Source organism: Aulonocara stuartgranti (genome assembly GCF_965226115.1).
Source record: "Aulonocara stuartgranti genome assembly, chromosome: 3".
NCBI lineage: Eukaryota > Metazoa > Chordata > Actinopteri > Cichliformes > Cichlidae > Aulonocara > Aulonocara stuartgranti.
Genome location: NC_138941.1, coordinates 6111120 through 6119329, shown reverse-complemented (window position 1 = coordinate 6119329; position 8210 = coordinate 6111120). Strand labels below are relative to the sequence as shown.

At 40.8% G+C, this 8210-nt stretch overlaps 1 long non-coding RNA gene across 1 annotated transcript; it reads right to left on the bottom strand.

Moving 5' to 3' along the window:
- Positions 1–1968: 1968 nt before the first annotated feature.
- LOC309702465 lies at positions 1969–7671 on the bottom strand. Its single transcript, XR_014275522.1, has 2 exons — positions 2651–7671; positions 1969–2599 (listed from the first exon to the last, which is right to left on the bottom strand). It is a non-coding gene; the product is annotated as an uncharacterized lncRNA (long non-coding RNA).
- Between the last annotated feature and the right edge of the window lie 539 nt (positions 7672–8210).

Below are 8210 nucleotides of genomic sequence, written 5' to 3'. Positions count from 1 at the left end.
TGTTAACTTTAAAAATATGCCGTCTGACTGCTCAGACTGAGTCAGAGTAAAGTTCACATGCTGACGTGTGGAGACATGAAACCTTGTTGTAGCTGCAGGTGTGAACACACTGATCCCAGATCAGCTCTGCTGTATTTGTAACATGAACATTTCTGCTGCAAAGCTTCAAATGTTCAGCATGTTTCTCTGTTTCCAGTCTATAGATCCAGTCACACTTTCTACCTTCACCTGTGCAGTAAAGACTGAGAGCAGAGCTGAAACCAAGCGTCCAATCAGTGAACAGCATCAACACCTGAGCTTCATTCAGACTCTGTTATTGAAGATGTTGTTGGTACAAAGTTCATCTGCTGCTCACATGAATCCATGAAAGATTTATTTCACTGATGTTTCTTCAAAGCTCATTTCAACCTGTTGAAGTCATGAATGAAAGTGCAGACTGAGAGTGGATCACATGATGTTTGAGGTGTGTCATGTGACATGTTCAGTATTGTCACACATGTCTAGATTGTCCCTGATATCATAACTGCTCAAACACTGATGATTATATTTGAAGAATTATTCCTGATGGCAGCAAAGTTTGAATGGAGCTCTCTGTCTGTGCTGATTTGTCGCCCTCTGGAGGTCAAAGCACAAACTGCATGATGTCACTGTAACCACCACAGAGACAGGAAGTGTTTTTATGACTGAAACACTGAAATGATGCTAACGGCTGTCGTTAGGCTCACTGACAGCAGTGCTGATGTGTTCATGTCAAACACTGGCTCAGGTCAGACTCCTTCATCCTTCTCCAGCGTGAGGCCGCCCTCAGACCCACAGGAGCTCTGACCTTTGACCTCCTGACCCTAACCATTTTAGTCTTGTTGCATCTGCAAATCCATCCAAACTGTAGCCGAGCAAAAGAAGCTGGAAGCTGTTCTATGAATGATGTTGTTGAAGGAGCTTGGAAAGAAAAGCGTCTGGACTTCTTTAAGTTGCTTGATGAGGGACATGGACGTCTTAACGCCCACTCACATCCTGGGACATTTGATCACAGGAAATCACATGATAGCGTGGGGCTAGATCTCACAATGGGTTCACCCAAAACCTTGGCTGATTGAGACCCACACCCGTTTTCACGGAGGAGGAGGAGTTTCACATGCTGAACATGTGACAGCCTGGTTTAAAGGGACCAAAAGTAACTGGACACCTGATTCAGTTCAGGTTTATTCATCCGCTCCAAACCACAGCAGCAGTCACCTCCAGGGAACCAGCTGATCCATGTAACTGGGGACAGACCACAGCCCAGAGCACTGGTTCATGATGTGTTTGTGGACTGTAGGTTGTTTGGATAGAGATGAGATGTACTCAGCAGTCTGTCTCTAATGTTTAATGAAATGTTCTGAAGATGATAATAACTTGTGATTTTCTTTTGAATGAATCTTTAATCGTGTTGTAGGGCCTCTGACTCTCATGAAGATTTTCACATCAATGTGCTTTTCACAAAGATATTAACAATGAAAATGACGTGCAGCCCTGAACTACTCATGCGTTAACTCAGCGGTTCCCAACCCCCGGGTCACGGACCGGTCCGTGAGTCGTTTGGTACCGGGCCGTGAGAGTCGAGGCTCGGTGTGAAATTGATGGTTGATAGGTTTGTAGCATAAACCTGTTCGCTGGATCGTTCAATCCAGCTACACAGCAAAGCAAGACACGAGTAGTTCTTTATGTTTCTCGTGCACGGGAGAGACCTGGACCAATGCCGTTCCTTCGCTTGACCACAGTCGCTCTCGTCCGTTCCCTCGTAACACTGTTCTTTTATTGAGGTTACATGAATATACATAGGTTCATTAACATACACGTGAACAAAGGTACCAGTCTGTATGTTATGTAGGTGTGTGTGTGTGTGTGTGTGTCTGTGTGTGTGTGTGTGTGTGTGTGTGTGTGTGTGTGTGTGTGTGTGTGTGTGTGTGTGTGTGTGTGGAGTCAGAGTGTGACCCTGTTGGGGGAAAACTCTGTAAAAGACCCAGGAGAAATAAAGACACAATGAGACAAAGTTACTTTCTTTATCAAACGTGTACACGGGTGAGCTGCTAAGGACAACTCACACCATGCACAGTGGCTTGGTAATTTTTATAGGAAAGACAGTGAGAACAGGATAAGAAAATACAAAACAAATAAAATAAACAACTCCATATGTGGCGCTAGTCTCGTCAGCAGAGAGCTGGGAGAAGGCTGTGATAGATAAAACAATCTAAAACAATATGTCCCAAAACAGTATGTCTTTGCTGAGAAAGTCTAAAAAGATAATTCTAAACTAATCTAACCATAGACAAAAGGGCATGCTTGCACATTTAAAAGAAGGTAAAGAAACGTAGAAACATTTTTCCTGTAACATTCCCTCCTGTTTTAACTTATTTTAAATGTATACAACAGTTGTCTGTGAAGGTTATTTATTAAGTATCTTAAGCAATTTTTAAATTTTCAAAATGTCAGCATAGCAGAAATGGCAGTCATTTGGTCTAAAGAATAAAACAAAAGAAAATAATAAAAGAAAAACATAGTAAATGAAAATCATAGTAAATGAAATAACAAGTGGAATAAACAAGAAAAAATAATAAAACTAAAACTACAAAAAATAAAGGATAAAAACCTTATATTTTAAAACGAAAACTTACAAAAAATAAAAGGATGAAAAGTAAAATGAAAACTTTATATTTAAAAATGATGAAAACCTAATATGTAAAATGAAAACTTCAAAAAATACAAGGATGAAAACCTTATATTATAAAATGGAAACTTCAAAAAATACAAGCATGAAACCTTATACTTAAAATGATGCAAACCTTAAATTGAAAACTTTATGTGTAAAATAATGAAAACTTCATATTAAAATGAAAACTTCAAAGAATAAAAGGATGAGAATTTCAAAAAAAATAAAAGGATGAGAACTTTATATTTAAAATGAAAAACTTTATGTTTAAAACTCAAGACTTCAAAAAAAAAAAATAAAAGCATGAAAACTTGCATAACCTACTAATGTTTTAATCAGTGCATGATCACTTGACAAGTCATTTTTAATCACCACGTCATTTATTAGCAGCTAGTACAAGTTCTCCTCTAACAGAATAGCAACGGGATGTTGTTCTTCTTCAGGCACGGCAACATAAGCAGTCATTGTAGTTGTTATCATCTGTGAAATCATTACTCTTAGGCATGGCAACACACACAACACTAATATGAGCAGTGCTATCATGATGAGACCTAGAAGAAAAAATGGCTTTGCTACAGCAGCCAGCCATGAACCGCTGAACAGCCAGTCCAGCCAGCTTTGTGCTGTAGCTGCTCCAGGTGTGTGTTCAGTGACATATTTTTGCAGAGCGGTCAAATTCTGCAAAGCTTCATAAATGTCTCCTCCAGTTTCGTATCCATCAGGGATAAAAGTGCAACATGTTTCCCCGATCAGCTTGCAAACTCCTCCTTGTGATGCGGTTAGCAGGTCTAGTGTCAGTCTGTTCTGCAGCACCATCGTTCTGATGGCCTGCTGTTCTCCTGCTAAGGCAGTTCCCAGGGTCTTAGTCAAGTTGATGTGTCGTAGCAGAGCATATCGGTTGATTTCCACATGATCCCGCACCTCGGCAACTCCAATGCCGGGGATCAAGCTCTGTAAGAATTTCACTCCTCCTCAGATGCGAAACTCTGGTTCCTTTACTGCTTGGTGCCGTCCGTGCACATCCTGTCTGGTAATGAGTCTTTGTTTGTAGTATCATTCGGTAGCTGTAGTTGGAGCGACAGTTGAGGCTCATCAGTGTCGCGTTACTGGCACAGGTTTCGTTGAGTGAACAGTCCATACACTTCCTCTCGTTCCTTGGTGGGCAGAAAGTGTATATGTATTTGCATAGCAGTCAGTTTTATTATTCAAGTGAGCTGTAGTGTTCATAAACTGCCACCAGAAATTAGTGGCATAGCCATGGGGAAACTTGGTGTACTGTCCTTTGTCATACAGTGTCTGCCTTTTCTTCATATAGCGTGACTTATTGTCCCTCACGGAAGCAAAGGTGAGAAGCCCGGCCATGGTCAGGGCCGCTGCAGTTATTAAGAGCCACCACCTCATGACGACGGGACACACCCTCCTGTCGCGAGTAGACCCCCCGGCCAGGAAAGCTGACCCCTCCACCGGGCGAGATCACAACAAGTGGGCAAGCCTGCCGTCAGCTGTGTTTAGATGGCTTCACTGACTCGCCTGCAGTGACTCTGATGGACCCAGGATGGTCGTTCCGCAATTTTGCAAGCGGTCGGTGTAGTGAGGAGGACTTGGTATGGCCCCTCCCACCTGGGTGTGCTCCAGTTTTTCCTTTGGAGCACCTTGATCAGAACCCAGTCACCGGGCTTTAGTCTGCAAGACACTGGAGAAACATCATCAGGTTGTTGATTATGTACAATGATCTCTTTGTTTTCTAACAGCTTAGACATCCACTCTGCTAATGTGTTTTCTCTGATTGCTTTGTCTATTGGTTGACTGGTAATAGGCAGTGGAAACGGCCTGCCATGAATGATTTCAAATGGAGTTAGTTTATGGGAGCCTTGTGTTAAGCGCATCCACATCTTCACTAAACCCAAACATTCAGGCCACGGCCTTCCTGTTTCTGCCATGCATTTCCTGAGCCTTTGTTTTATAGTGCCGTTAGTTCTCTCTACAAGGCCTGCGCTCTGAGGGTGATAAGCACAATGGTGTTTTATGCTGAAACCGAGTGCTTCAGAGACCTTAGTGATGACATCATTTACAAAATGAGTGCCGTTGTCTGATCGTATCAAAGCTGGAATGCCATATGTGGGTATGAAGTGATTGCACAGGCACTTTGCTACTGAAATTGCATCTGCCTTTTTCACTGGATAGATTTCCGGCCACTTTGAGAACACGTCTATAACCACTAGGGCGTATTTTGACCCTTGACATTCGCTTAGTTCAATAAAGTCCATATGGATTGTGTGGTCTCAGGTTTCCCTGAGCATTACATTTTTGACACGTCATGCATGTTCTGACAAATTGTTTTGCTGAGGTTTCAAAATTTACAGTGTAGAATTTACAGTGTAGAAATGAGAGTTGACAATACTGGTCAGTCCCCCCGTTGACAAATGCGTACAGCCATGAGTCACTAATGCCGCCATTTTGTGGAGGAATTTTGGCAACACTGGCTTGCCATAACACATCATTAAGTCGTTTGTCAGAACTGCACCGTGTTTTAGCCATTTTGCCTGCTCTGCTGTGCTTGCTGCTTTTTGTTCACTTTGCAACACATCCAGTGGAATCTGATGTGTGTTTACTGCCATCAATGTGATGTTTGCCTGTTGTGCCGCCTATTTTGCTGCTCTGTCAGCAAAATTGTTGCCTGTAGTAATGAAAGAGTCAGTAGGTGTTGTAAGAGGTTGGCATGCTGGTTTGCCAGTTGGTGTAATCATTCCTCTGGTTTTCCAGATTTTTTGCAAAATGATGCACAGCAGAGAAAACATACTGGCTGTCTATATAAATGGTTATTTGTTTATCTTTGTGTATTTCACATGCGCAACAATCTCGTGTGAAGTGACCTTCCTCTCCACGGTTCTAGCAGGCGTTGTCTCTATGTTATCTGCTGTTTCTGCGTGGCTGTCTGCAGCCTTGGTGTTTGTGACTTTGCTCGCCTCTCTGTTCCTGATAGCCACCTGCGAATTAGTGTTTTAGTCTGTTGTCAACAGTCAGCCTTATTTTTAAGTTACAGAATGCTTCTCCCTTTTTTTGTTTTTTGTTTTTTTGTTTGGGAGAATAGATGCAAATCTACATTTTCACTTAAGGCAGTTTTAGATAATTTCTAGTTCTTCAAACAATGCATGGATCTCACACATTTCAAACTTTCAAGTTAGGGTTGTTTCCCATTTATACAAATATATATATTTAACTTTGCATTGCTCACAGCTCATAGCTCACAGCTCTAAACCTAGGCATTTTTCAATCATATGCCTAATCACTATGTGTCACTGTGAGTCTCAAGTATTGTCACAAGTTCGTTTAAATTCGTTTCCAAAACCAACAAAATAATCAAACAAAAACAAAAAACATAAACGTGTCAGGACACAAAAGAAAAAAGAAAAATGCTGCCACCCGAACAAGGCAGAAGTCTGCATATGTTGGCTTTTAATAGCATGCAGCTTGTAACATGGTAGACTAATGTGCCTGTGTTAATTCAGCTCCATATTATTGTGTGAAGTTGCCCTGGGTTGGGAGTGGTTTTGTGGTTGTCACATTTTTGGTGAGCCAATGGCTGGAATGGGGTTGGACTAATTAGAGGCAGGTGTACTTGATTGCACTGATACACTGGTCTACATATAGCCCACACTACAAACACTGCTGTGTTGTTTTGTCTCTCTGTGCAGTCCAGGGCCTATTATATGCCACAGCCTAAAGGCAGCAGAGTTCCAGAGGCTTGAGTGACCACTGACTATATGCTTGCAGGGTGGTGGGTCTCCAAGGACAACTTCTAACCCTGTTAGAGGCAACATGTGGGGTGCAACTTGGCCGTGTGGCATAGCTGTCTCTGGCCTTGGGACTGTGTGTTTTTATACAATTCATAAGTGGGACACTGGACTGTTTTATCTTTTATCTCTTGATATATTTTTCGTCAATAAATTATCTTTTAGAATTTTATTGACTGTCATCTTTTTGCCCACGACTGAGACGGTTGGTCAGACCTAGAGTCTTTCTTTGGGTGTGTTACAGCAGCTTCTGCTCTAAAAGAAACAAATAAAAAGAAAAGAAAATGTGTAACATGCTCATCAGCTTAGCAGTGTCTACATATTTAATTCAGCTTCTCAATCCTGTAGTTTTAGCTGTTATCTACAGGGTTTTGCTTATTGGTTGTTATTATAGGTGTGCTCTATCTCAGCAATGTGTCATTCTAGGATGATAGGTTTCAAGCTGGTCAAGTGCCTCTATGCACTTCATTAGTTTAGTTATTCTCTGTATTGTCTTCATCTCACATGTCATTACACTGAGTTTCAGCAAACCTTAAGCTTGATGCAGACTACTGCTTAACAATTATCCACCTTACATCATAACCGATTAAGGTGCCTCTTCATATTAATATTATGTCATTGTTAATATTATCCTTTGTCTTATATAACAGTAATAGCATATTATAATATTTTATCAGTGTGTACCATTATACTACTACTGAGCCAATTTGATAGTTAGGATCATCTTATTCAGCAAACAGATAATTTAGAATTCATCCAATCTGCGGTCACATTTGTTCTCTCTGTTGCATGGCGGACCAGGCAGTTCTATTATAATATATTATTTATATTTTATTTTGTATCCATCAAGGGCTTCAGATGACCTGCAGAATCATCCTTTTCCCAAGCTGGAGACAGTTACCTTTTCACACACTGTCCTTGGCTGAACAGTGACACAGCCTTAATATACTTTATTTATGTTATTAAAATATTTTCGTGTGAATTATTTGCTTTATATTCATTTTATACATGCTGGGCATGGTCATCATGTCAACTGTGTTTCATTGTTAATATCACTTTACAGGTTGTTATCCTTGCTATTATTAATTTCAAATACTCTAAAGATAATTTCTACTGTAATTTTCCCTTTGTTCATCTTTATTTCGTACTTTTTATATTTATATCTACTCAGTGGGGTCTGTTTTCAACCCTTTTAAACTACAAACTACTTTGATCTCTAGTTTTCACCTAATAAGGGATTATTATGTTCTTCCTGATATGGGTGTTGCTGCACATGCGGCTGCAGGAGTGAGTGATGGTTTACTAAAAGGATTGTGGGAACTGCACAGTGTCTCGTCTTCTGGTTTTACTAAACTGGCAGTTGGATTCTGTTCTCCCGACTGTTTATATTTTGTTTTCTTAAATCTCTCAGTTTACAGACACTGTTTTTGTCCGGCGACTTTTCTTTTCTCACCACTGCTCGTCAGCAGGAGTGAGTTTTAATTTCACTTGCTTGATTACCCATCTTATTTATGTATTTACTTATTTTTGTTTAAGTAATATATACACGATACAGCTGCTATCACCTTCGCTGGTATTAGAGACGAGAGTGGTTGCTCACACGCCCTTCTACTTTCGGACTATTTCCAAAAGCGGTGTGAACTTTACGAGACGGAGCTCGACCGTTCTCTCAACTCACCAGCACGTCAGTGAATAGCAGTAAAAGAAAAACACAGTAGGAGCAGCTC